The sequence below is a fragment of the Cervus canadensis genome, chromosome 13 (assembly GCF_019320065.1).
Source record: "Cervus canadensis isolate Bull #8, Minnesota chromosome 13, ASM1932006v1, whole genome shotgun sequence".
In the NCBI taxonomy this organism is placed as follows: domain Eukaryota; kingdom Metazoa; phylum Chordata; class Mammalia; order Artiodactyla; family Cervidae; genus Cervus; species Cervus canadensis.
The window spans coordinates 5,556,086-5,568,409 of record NC_057398.1 but is presented as its reverse complement, the minus strand read 5'-3'; the positions used below and the strand labels follow the sequence as shown (position 1 = coordinate 5,568,409).

The window sequence follows — 12,324 nt, the reverse complement described above, 5'->3', positions numbered from 1 at the left end:
CCCAGGTCGCCGGACACCCAGGGGGAAGGGAGTCTGACCTCCGTTTATTGATGGAAATGGTACGGTTGTCATTCGGATACTGATTCTGAATGCATAGAGGCCATTTCAGAAAGGAAAACACACACACACACACAAACAAATAAACAAAAATCAGTGCTGTGGCCTCAGAGAGAAAGACGAGGAGAGTCAGAAGAGAAGGACAGAACCAGAATCACTCTTGCTCTCAGTCTTTCCTGTCTACCTTGTGTGTGCGAAGTCGCTTCAGCTGTGTCCGACTGTTTGTGACCCTATGGACTGTAGCCCACCAGTCTCCTCTATCCATGGGATTCTCCAGACAAGAATACTAGAATAACCCGCAAGAATGAATTTCACAAAAGGGATTAAAAACAGACTTATTAAACTGACTATGAGGGGAATGTGTGGACCTTACTTTCTAGGAATTCGAAACTCAGAATACAGCAAATGCCGTTAAAGTGCTCTATTTATTTCTTTCCTCGTGGCTATTAATTGTTTCATGATGTTGGTGATGACACTGTTGATTCCTGCCTGCCAAGATTTGCGCCATTTCTGACTTTTTCCTTTTAGACACTAGTAGTTTACATCCTGCCCTAAATGTACAGCAATGAAGCAGGCACTGGGGTTGGCATCTGGATGCCAGGACATCTGAGTTATTTAGGCAGTGAGGGCAGTGGACTTTACTCTCCACCAGCCTCCTCTGGGCAAGGCCCCATCCCCCCACCCCCACCCCCTACAAAGGGCCCAGGATCAGCTGTCAGGCATCGAGCAGGAGGCATTCCAGGCCCCCTCCCCGCCAGCCCCTGCTCAGCACTGCCTCCCAGCAGACCAGCAGACCCGAGACAAGCCCCGGGGTGGGGTCTAGCTTTTCCAACCAGCCCCTGTTCATCACTCCCATCACACACAGGCTTCGGTCCCAGGGAGGGCCTGGCACTGCCTTAGGTCCTCCAGATATCAGACAGGAGAGAGAAGGCTGGGGGCAGGCAGAGAAAGAGCTTAATGTTCTGTCTCTGAAGAGCCTGCCATCAGAGGCAGGAAGAAATTCTTCCACTATCATTCTTGTCTTCCTTTCTCCCCTAATTGGGAGGAGATGTAAGTTCAGTTCTATTGGGGTTTGCAGAGCCCAGATGCAATCAAAGAGAAGGCAGACGCAGGTACTTGGCTGGTCCTGCTCCCCGTGAATCCCACAATGACCAACTGGTATGCTCTCTCTAAGGGCTGGGCTCCAGCCCATCACCCCATTATCCTGCGGTGTTGTGCGGGGCCGAGGTTGACAGAAGCTGGTGGCGATCTGCACGTGTGGGCAACTTCTTTCCTCTGGACCAAGTCTCACGGTTAAACGCATACACTCTGCAAAGCAGGGGAGAATTGAGCTAGTCAGTATGATTGTTAATAATAATCACCATAACAATGGCAACAAGCTCTCCTGTGTAGGAGAAAATGACATGCTGACCTTAAGCAGAAGCAGAGCTCAGAGATGCTCTGCTGGACTTGTGATGAGGACTCCTAAGGAGCCCTCTTGATACAGGGAGCTCTGGCTCACTGGCCAGCTCAGTGCTGAGAACGGGGATTGAGGCCCAGAGCCTCCCGTGTCCTGGCACGTGAAGAACAGGACTCCCATACTTTCATCCCTTTTTCCTCCTCAGAAGAGAACAAAACTAGAGAAAAGGGATTCAGAGAAACCCAGGTTCAAATTCGGACTACCCGGGCAATCTCGGGACAGTTGCTGAGCTTTCTGATCATTGGTTTCTGCATCTGGAAAGTGGGGTGGTAACACCTACGAAGACCAGACTTGTGAGGACGTGGAGTCAGGTAGGCACACTGCCAAGTGCAGTAATGGAAGCAGCAAAGTGGGCACCCAATGCGTGTCAGCACATACCACTTTATGATGACAATTATGAGCAACTGAAGGGAAGGTATCCCTTTGTCTAAATGAAGAAACCTGGAAAAAGCGGGTGCTCCCTGTAGGTTCTGATCTCAGAGGAATAACCTGCACCGGCTCTGTCCTCTCTGTCTCACTCCCAGCCCGGATGTCTGCCCACGAGACACTGCATCCTGAGAAAGCCAGGCAGCCCGGCTCCGGCAGGAGTTCGGGCAGTGACTGTCCTCTGAGCCAGGCTGGGCCACGGGGGCTGGGGAGGTTAGCGTGGAGTCTGTGGCCGGTGAAGGTGGCCAAGCAGAGAAGGACCTCAAGACAGCGTCGTCATGCTGTATCTCAGGCAGTGAGGGCCCATGCCTTTCTGACTCCTGTGCAATCGGGAGTGTCCCCCGAGGCATCTCAGCTCCTCCGGCCCTCCCCCACCTGCCTGGAGAAGCGGGTGGACGGGGACGGCCCGCAGTGAGGACCAGCTGCAGCCTGGAACTGCCTTGTGCTTCCAGACAGGAAGGGAACAGGGCAGAATCTCAGTCTGCAGCACTTTCCTGTGGATGTGTGAGAGAGAAGGAGGGACCCCAACGTGATGGGGAGACGATGTAGCCACCCCAAAAGCAGAGGGGTATCTCTAAGGAGCCCAGCTCTTTCTCTCAAAAACTGAACAAGAGGTTGGACTGTAGATTCAGCAGTTGAGAAGGCTTGGCTCTCGAAAGGACCTTTAGAACTTTAAGACAGCATCCCCACTGGACAAACGTGTCGTGGTCTCCAACTCACAGCGAGCATCGTGTCTGATTCTTGTGAAGCAGAGCATGCGGGCCAGGGGTATCATTCCCACTTTATAGACGAGGAAACAGAGGCACTGAGAGGCCTAACCAGGGATTACACGGCCAAACCGGCAGTATTCTTTCCTTTTGGGGGAATCTCTTAGGAGAAAAAAGAAATAGCAAAGAGGACCCTTTCTCAGGCCTTCAATGCCCCGCACAGAACAGCAGCAGAAGTCATACGCCCAGTCCTCACCTCCCACGTCTGAAGCCCGGCGGTCCACGCTCCCCCCTCGCCCCCTGCAACCTTCTCACCCAGGACACACAGGAGTCTTTAGATGGATCCAGAGACCCGTTCACATAGGTTTAGGGCTGCAGTTGGCTGAGCCTCCCAGAGACTACTCTCCTCCCAGAGTAGCATCCTTGATGGATGGGGAGACGGAAGGAGGGTTAGGGAGAGAAGCTGAGGATACAGGCACACCAGCTCCGCTTGTGGGAGGTTTAGTGAGAAAGGAGTGAAATCCCGCCTTGTTTGATTTGGAGCCTTAACAGGCTGGCTACTGTTTAAAGTACACAGGAACGTGGGCTTTGTGAAGGGCTGGGAGGGGAGGAGCGAGGCGGCTGACATCTTTATGAATGGCGCAGAGAATCCTGGAGCAGATGCCCGGTGGCCGCATCCTGGACCGCTGTCCCCAGCGCCCAGCCAGCCGCCCGCCACTCTCCATTCACGAGGCCCGGCCCACACACTCCAGTCTGGCCCATCAGACGGGGCCCTTTGTCCCGGCCCATGTGGGGGGCGGAGGGGCAGCTGCTTCTGCAGCATCCACTGGCAAAGGTGAGGTGGGGGGTGGGAGACGGAAGGGCCCACCCACCGGGAAACGTGCCCCTGCCATGAAATGGGGGAGGTTCGGGATGGGTGGGGCAAACGAAAGAGGACAGGCCTCTTAGAGCCAAGGGAGATGGAGCTGGCGGTGGCACCCATGGTCTCAGCTTTGGGAGTTAGAGGCAAGCCTGCAAAGAGACCACGCTCCACCCAAAGGTCACGGCTGACACGGGCTTCCTGCCCACAGCTCCAAGCATGCAGACCCCCCAGCCCAGGCCCCCTGTCACTCAAGGCCTCCTAAATGTATGCACGGGCACACTCGCAGGCAGCGTTCCCATGCTCAACACTGACTGCTTGCCACCCTCCCAACCTCCGCAAGAGAGCAGACTGGATGCTGAAAGCCTGCCAAAGTATGGCTGCCTGCCAGCACCAAAAATACCTCCCGTGATCCGAGGGGCTACCGGACTGGCATCTATTTGTGGGACTGGAGCTGCTACTGTGACAGAGAGGACTTCCCCTGGGGATGGGCTGGTTGCCCATTTGGGCCTATTCTCCCCCAAAGTCTCAGGCTTGCTTGCAAAGGCCTGCGGAGGCCTGCTCAGCCAGACCTGCCTCTGCAGGAGCAACGCTTCTTTCTCCCAGGGAAAGTTCGGCTCCACTCCGGAGTGTGCCTTTCCCGTGTTCCCTCCCACTCCTCTGATCCTCTTCCCCAAGCCACCCATCTTGGGACCAGCAAAGAAGAGGCCTGGGGCCTGGGATGGCAAAGCAGCAGGCACCGGTGATTCTGCAGGACTGAGGAGCCAGGAGCACTGTGACCTGTAGAGGTGGGTGGCTGTGGGGAGGAAAACCCTGCTTGCTACAACTTTCCAAAGATGAGGATCTGGCATAAGGCAAACATCTGCCCACCCATCCCTCTACTCATTTGACAGATATTATGAAACACCACCACTTCCCCAGAGCTGTGCTGGGCTGTGACCTTTGCTCCTGATGGACATGAGGAGGGACTACAAGCAGCTGGCAGAGGCTTGACGAGTTCCCAGGGGCCATGAGTTTCATATCAGCTGAACAGGATGAGAAAGAGGACATCAAAGCCCAGACAGACACCAGGAAACTCCGGTCCCAGAAAGATGTAGACGGGTCTGAGGGCATGGAACCTGTTAGCGTGATTATCAGCATAATTTCTCTTAAAAAAATATGTGTGGAAGAAATAATCATGTACTATATACCATTCCATTTAAGAAATTTAATAAAGTCACTCTTAATAAATTATGTTTGTGGAATGAATGAATGAATGAATGGATACCCAGTGATCAAAAGGATATGATTACTGGAGCACCTTTGAAGATCAAAGACTCATATATATTGCCATTGCCTCAGAGGATGTTATATCTAAATATACAGCATGAATCTGAGTTGTTCTTTTTTATTCCCAAGATACATTGTTGTAATAATGTACTTAACTAATAAGATCTATATTTGTTTTAGCCTATTAAGACTAAAAATATGAACAAATCTTTCCATTTTAATGATACTATTAAAATCTTCTAACATTTCTATATATTTCTATTTTAGCTCCCACAACTCTCTGAAGATTGGAAGTAGGAATTCCCATTTTACAGATGGACAAACCAAGGCCCAGAGAAGTTAAGTGTACTTAACAGGTGCCTCCCAGTAGACCTGGTAGGGTTCTTGCCTTTGTTGTGCTGACCACAGGCATTCCCATAAAGTCACAGGACTCAGACCTCAGGCTATGTTCCATAGCAATGTGCAAACTGGGTGACACCGTGTCATGCTGCCTGCAACAGGTTTTCCTGCCTATCTTCTTTCTCTCCCTCCCTCTCTTCACTATTTATTTGAAAGGGAGAGGGGAGCCTGGGATGAAGGATGCAGTGAGTGGAGAAGCTTGTTTCATTTTACCTTCCTTACTCTTCCTTCTAGGGTTGATTTCTGGACCATAGGAGGTAGGATTGGAAAGTTATTTAAATTGCTATCAAAATTAAAATCGTCCCAAGACGTAATTAAATTGAGGCATAAGGAGATCAAACCAGTCCATCCTACAGGAAGTCAACCCTGAATATTCATTGGAAGGACTGATTCTGAAACTGAAGCTCCAATACTTTGATCACCTGATGCAAAAAGCCGACTCATTAGAAAAGCCCCTGATGTTAGGAAATATTGAAGGCAGGAGAAGGGGACAACAGAGGATGAGATGGTCAGGTGGCATCACCAACTCAATGGAGAGATGGTGAGCTCTGGGAGATGGTGAAGGACAGGGAAGCCTGGCGTGCTGCAGTCCATGGGGTTGAAAAGAGCTGGACATGACCGGACGACTGAACAACAACAACTACAAAAGAGATGTAACCTCTTCCAGAGTCACACAGCACTTGGTTTGAGAACCAGAAAGTCCTAATTTTCAGCTTCAAGCTGTATCAGTTAGGTATTTCCAAGCCTACCACTGCCTGTCCTGGGTTGAGCTGACCAGACCCATGCTCCATGTACCAAACAAAAGAAATTTTCCAAAATCTTCTAGCATCTTCTTCAAATCATATTCCTTAATAAATTGTGGTTTATATTCAGTCTAACCAAAGTTGAGACAGTAGGCAAGGCTGTCTGGATGGAGAGACAAGATCAACTTATAAAGAGAAATAAATAATAATATAGAGTAACTTATGATAATTGCCTGGAGGACTGCCAACAATAAATACTAAAGAAGTTCAAAGAAAAGAACAGGTATGGATCAGGAAAGACAGCTTAGACAAATTCTTTGTGGCTGCACAGGACACTACAAAGAATAACCAGTGAAAGTCACAAGAAGACAAATTTCAGCTAATTAACCGTGAGGAAAGAACTTTTGAGAAATGAGCTAATTTCTGTGGATGAAGTAAATCTTACATTCCCCCCACAATACTTTACTTAATTCAAGGGGTGATTGCACAAGATAACAGGTGAGTCTACATTTATTTCTCCTTTTTTTTTCTTTAAGGCCCCTGCTGCCCTGAGAATTACTTGTGATTCCTTTTAGGGTTTCTTGTGATTTTTTTTTTTCTTCCTCTTTTCTTTATACCACTGAGGCCTGTGGCCACGAGAGGGCAGTAGACGGAGCTTATCGGAATACTTGGACGTATTGAGTAAACTCGCGTGTGCTCTGATCGCCAACAGGGACTAGGCAGATCCTGCGAAGTCGCCCGGCTCCAGCTCGCAGGCCTGTTTCGCAAAGCCGCGTGCAGAGGCTGCGGGGGAACCGAGATTCTCCAGGACGTGGGAAGAAGCAAGTTAAGGCGCCGAGGCATAGCCATCCGGAATCCAGGTGCCTCTCACCTTGGTGTATTGAAACAAGTTATTGTACGGCTACCTCTCTGATTCCCCCAGCCAGGGAGGCTTCCTGGGTCTGGACATAGAAAGCTCCCCGCTGGGGCCTGCCTCCCTCACTTGCCAGATGCCCAGGATCTCTAACCAGAGTCAGAAACTTGCAATTCAGAGCAAGGCTCCTCTTCACATAATAAAAATGGTAATTAATAAAAAAACAACTTCAAACCTCATTTGACAGCTTGTTGGCTTTCCGAGATTCAGGAGCAGACGGCATCTGCTTGCACAAATTCCGAGAGCCCCCTTCTTAAACTCATCAGCCAAAGGCCGGTTCCTCCCTCCACGCACCCCTCAAATTAAAGACGAAGAGGGACTGTGCAGGATGCGCGCGGTGACAGGTGATGCGGGGGGGGGGGGGGTGCCCACGTCCCCACTGACCTCACCCACCCACTCCGCTTCAGTCCTGAGCTCCCCACGCCCTCCGGGGCTCGGCCAGGCCCCCACCCGAATTCCCAGGCCCCAGCACGGTTGGCGTGCCCACCCCCCCGCAATCCTGCTTTGGCCACTTAAGGTGGCTGGCGGGTCCGGGCTGGAGTTGGGCGCCGAGGAGACAGCGGGGCGGCCTCCCCCGGCCCAAGCTGGTTGTCCTTTGTTGACAGCTGGCGGAGGAGGAGGTCCGGGGGTGGGGGTGGGGGCGGGGGGACGGGGACAGGGGGCTGGCTGCGGAGGGCGGTGCCAGCGGCGGGCGCGGCCCCCGTCCGGGCGGGCGCAGCCGGCAGGGAGGGGGTTAAGGCGCGCGGCCTCTATGATAATGAGCCGCCTGGTAATATAGGGGGGCCGGCGCTCAGGGCCCCGCCGCCGCCGCCGCCGCGGGAGCCGAGCCGCCGGGCGCAGCGCCGTCCGCGCCAGACTGGAGCGGAGCGCGGCGGAACGCAGTTGCTGGGAATTTTTCAGCCGAGAGGGCAGGCGATCCAGACACAGGGACCCCGCGATCCAGACACAGGGACCCCGCGATCCAGACAGGGACCCCGCGATCCAGACCGAAACCCCGGGCTAGCTCGGGAGCCGTGGGGAGCCCGGGGGCCGCCGGAGCGAGCGGAGCCAACCTCGAAATAGATCCGGAGAGCCAGGTTCTCGGAGGAAATAGGACTGTGAACGAACCCGGGGAGCGAGAAGGGAAGGAAGCGCCGCGATTGCTGATGTCAGAGGAGCCCGGAAAGTCGCGCTGGAAAAAATCTGAAGACAGCCGGGGCTCTGCCGCTTCCCAAGGAGAGACCACCGCCAGCCACCACCGCCGCCGCCGCCCCCCCCACGCCCCCTCGGCGCCTCCCGGTTCTCCCCGCGAGCCGGCCACCGCGCCCGGCGGGGCTGCCACCGGGCGGCGGAGGACGGAGGGGCTCGCGGGCCGGAGACCGAGGGGCCACTTCAGGAATACAGATAAGTGGCTGGTGGCTTGACGTGGATTTTAATGAATTTGGACTCCATGTGGATGCGGTCGTCCGCGTGATCTTGAGCCGTGGGCAGCCGGAGGAGCAGGCAGCGCGCCGGCCTCGGTAGCCGGCGGCCGAAGCGGTCGGACCGGGGACGGAAGGACAGACCGACATCTCCGAGCTGGGTAAGCGGCGCCCGAGGCCGGGAGCTTGGAGTCCGCGGCGCCCGCCCGCCGCCCGGTCCTCCCGAAGCGCGCTCGCCCCGCGGCTGCTTCCCGGCGCCCCGCCTCCGCGGGGTCCCAGCCCCGAGCGCCAGGGCTCGGCTGCAGCCCAAGAGTCCCCGCACCGGTCCGGCCACTTTCCCGGGCCGGAGCGCGGCGCCCGCGAGCGCGGGTGCGTGTGCGGGCATCTCTCGGTGCGGCCGCCTCTGGCCCCGGCTTCCCCGCCGGCGCCCCGCTTCCCCGCCGGGCTGCTGGCGGGCGGCGCTCCTCCGCGCGCCTCCACGGCGCACCTGCCGGCGAGCTGAGGCTCGGGGCAGCGCGGGGGTGGCGGGGCTGTCCCGAGAGCTGCAGCCCCAAAGCGGGCCTACCCGGGCACCGCACCCGCAGGAAAGCCGGGGCCATGGTGGCCGCCGCCGCTCGACTGGGCCGGGGAGGGGCGGGGGGAGGGCGGCGTTCACTCTGGAGCCCGGAGACCCTGGAGGCCACTGGTGGTTCTTCGGAGCAGGGGATTCTGGAATCCTAGGCTCAGCTTCCGGAGGCTCAGGGAAGGAGTCCAAGGCACGGAATGGGGCAAGAGCTCTGTGCCCGCTTCTGTGCGCCCTGGCGGTGAAGCGCCCATCACCACCACCCCCAGGTCTGAGCTGCAGGAGAGGGTTGGGGGGCTGAAGGATGAGCTTCTTTCGGGTCTGAAGGCCCCTTATAAGCCACTTTAGGATATTTCCTTCCTTCGGCTTCTTCTTGCCCCACCCCACAAGTGATGTAGGGATCTTGGAAAATTCTAGCCCTGTTTCTCCATCCCACAGGTAGTCTCTATACATACATTCATCATGGTCTGGATGGTCAGAGAGAGTCATCCCGAAACTGCCATCCCAGGCCCCTGACGAATGTCCACCTGTTTGGCATGACTCTTGCTCTAGGAAAGAGCTACCTACTCCAATGCATCTGGGAGGGATGGGGTTGGAGGGAGTCAGCTATTTCTAGAAATGAGAGCCCTATGAAGTGGGTAGTGGAAATATCATCAGGTCTTCTGTAAGAATCTAAGATCCTAGGGCAACCGTGGCATATCCTAGAAGTGGGTAGACACGGGACACAAGACAGGACCAGCTCAAGGTGGTGGCTTGGGGACCCAGCAGCTTGGAGGAACCTATAGAGATCTGGGAACCCACTCAGTGGACAGGGTCATGAGAGGTAGATGAAGATGACTGTCTGGGCTGGGCAGGGCTGGACCTTCTGGGAGCTGGGAGTCAGGTTCAGCTCAGCCCCCACCCCCACCCCACACAATAGCAGGCTCCTGTCTTGCTGGGCTTCTTCCCCAGACCTTGAAACTTCACTCTTCCCTCTGGGCAGGCTTCTGGGGCCTTCCCCAGAGCGACAGAGCCCAGGGAAGAGATAGCTCTGGCTGGAAGAATGCATCTATTCCCAGTTGAAATGCACAACTTATGTGCAGTCACCCCAGAGCACTCCAGGAGTTGCTAGCAGCTGTCTCTCCTGTGACCTCTTGGCAAGAAGAGAAGAATTCATTAACTTTCTCTTCACCCCATCTAGTACCTTTTGAAGTAATTACCGAGGCTCTCCCCTCCTTGGCCTGGGGGGAGGGAATCCAGAGGAAAGGTAGGGAAACTGAGAGCCATCTGCCAAGATGCCCTGGTGAGGTTTTGCTTTCCCCTTCTTCCACCTGGTGTCTCTGCTTCCACCCACCCTTCCTCCTCCCAGAACCTGTCCTCGCCGGCTGCCAGCATCACCTGAAAGAGCGGCTCCGCTCAGCCCTCCAGCCAACCCTCTTTGGGGACCGCTGAAAATGGCAGGGCAGGGTGGGCTGCCCTCTCTGCTCCCCCGCTGTCCTCAGCAAATCGTATTAGGATGGGGCAGATTGGCTTGCAGAGCGGTTAAATGGAAATGACATGTAGAGTGCTGGGCAATGGAGACGCGGCTGAGGAGCGTCAAGGTGGGAAGAGATGGAGAGCGGGAAGGGCCCTTCCACCCAGGACTGCGAGGACAGGATGTAAGGACCAGGGTCAATCATAGCCTGGTGCCGGGCAGGGGGACTGGTTGGTCTTGCAGCCCTAGTCTAAATGAAGAGTAAATAGTGGTGTCCCATCACCCCCAAAGAAACCGATGGGATTACAAGGTTGGTGGCCCTGCCTTCAGAGCTGCCCTGAAGACCCACCCCTGTCCCCAAAGCACCAGGGAACATTCACCCCCTCCAGCCTCTAGACCATCAGAGCTGCAGGCGTGTCAGATGCAAAAGTTCTCCAGCTGTTGTAGTGGAGTCTGGGCTTAACATGAGGTTCCAGAGAAGAACAGCTACTTCTCTATCAGGCTCCTTGCCCACTTCCAGATCCTTCTGGCGATTCTGTTCATCTTTATTTCATGGGCACGTTACAAGGAAACACACGAGCAGGAGGGGAGGCCAATGACACAGTTAAATATACAAGGCAGCAGCTGGCAGCAGCCTCAACTCGCCAGTTCAGGTGCCATGAAATATTTACAGTGCTGGAGTTGTCACTATTGGGGGGTTTTCTAGTCTCTGTCCTGCCTCCTCTGCTATGGCTGCCTCTCCAAGCTCCGGGGTTTGGTGCAGGGGGAGGCGATTTCTGTCTCCAGGAGCAATATCCTCCACCCACCCCCCGCCCCAGCTGTCTCCCTGCATTGCCACACAGCTGTCTCCACACATGCAGTCTGGGGGTGGGGGCAGTATCGTCTGTGTCCATCATAGCCGAGGGGAAGAGAGACGCCCCAAGCCAAGCCTCCAGCCCACCCCCATTCTGATCATAAAGAGACCAGAGCATCGTGTTACTGGAGTCTGTGAACCACAAATAAGTCAGGATGGTGAACAGGGAAACTGGCAGAAGCGGGCTTTGAGGTGCTGTAGTTTCAGAGCTCGTGGACACAGCCACCCCCCAGCACTGCTGCCCTCGCCCAGGGCCAGTCTGTTATCAGTTCATTCTAAGAGCATCTTTCTCCCCTTCGCAGATGCTGGGCTCCAACAATAATGAATGGAACTGATTCCCTTATGGGAAACAGTTTTTTTTTTTCCACTTAGTTACAAAGATTTCATGCCTGATTAGAGTAAATGAGGGGTGGTGGGGGGGTGTTCCCTTCTTGTCTGTTTCTAAAGGTGAGCCCTGTGGAGACAGAGAAAGGCGGTTCTTCCTGGGGATGGCGGGGGTCTGAGGGGGTCAAACAGCTGGTCCCAAGGGCCAGGAGGGATGAAGGTAAGAGCTGGACACCCCCTTTCTCCCTGGGTGTAGCCCTCAGCCTCTCCAGGGCCCCGTTTCCTGGCCTTTGGGGCAGCGGGAGCCTCTACTCTTCTATCTGGGATTCAAGGGCAGAAATAGAGGCCAGAAAGTTCTTTGCTGGGGAGCCGGGTCCCCTACTGGGAAAGTGTAGATGGACAGGGAGGGGGAGGTGGGGAGAGGGAAGCAAAGGCCCGAGTGGAGCGGCGCGGGGCCCCTGCTCCCACCGTGGGTCAAGGTGGGACCCTGTCCGGGGCCTGGTCCTGTCTCCTGCCGGCTGGGGGTGTTCCCCGTGCCCGCCTCTCACTGCCCTGTCTCCCCTGGGCCCCCAGCTCAGCCCGGGTCCCCGCTGACCCTTTTCTCTGCCCCCCTCCGCTGGCACCAGCATCCTCCCCCCAACCCCAGCCAGCCTTCCCCTCCCTGGGGCTCTGCCAGCTGTTGGCCTGGCAGCAGCCTGCCCCATGGGGACGCTGGCGGGATGGTGGGGAGGGTGGACTGAGCGGGCACGTTGGGTTCACACAGGCCTCCAAAACACGAGCTCCCAGCTCAGGCCACAGACTGCTTCAGACCTGCACATCAGCCCCGTGGGGGTGCTGGGTTTGCTAGGGAGCCGGGGTGAGGCTGGGGTTCCCTCGCCTCCGGGAACGCCTGAGTTGGGT

At 55.7% G+C, this 12,324-nt stretch overlaps 1 protein-coding gene across 1 annotated transcript in view; it reads left to right on the top strand.

The window, feature by feature from the left end:
• Positions 1-7,597: 7,597 nt before the first annotated feature.
• Positions 7,598-12,324, top strand: part of PLXNA2 (plexin A2) — a 228,887-nt gene continuing 224,160 nt past the window's right edge. Inside the window, exon 1 of the mRNA XM_043485126.1 lies at positions 7,598-8,393. The gene's annotated coding sequence lies outside the window, so the exon portion shown is untranslated. The remainder of the gene's footprint in view (positions 8,394-12,324) is intronic.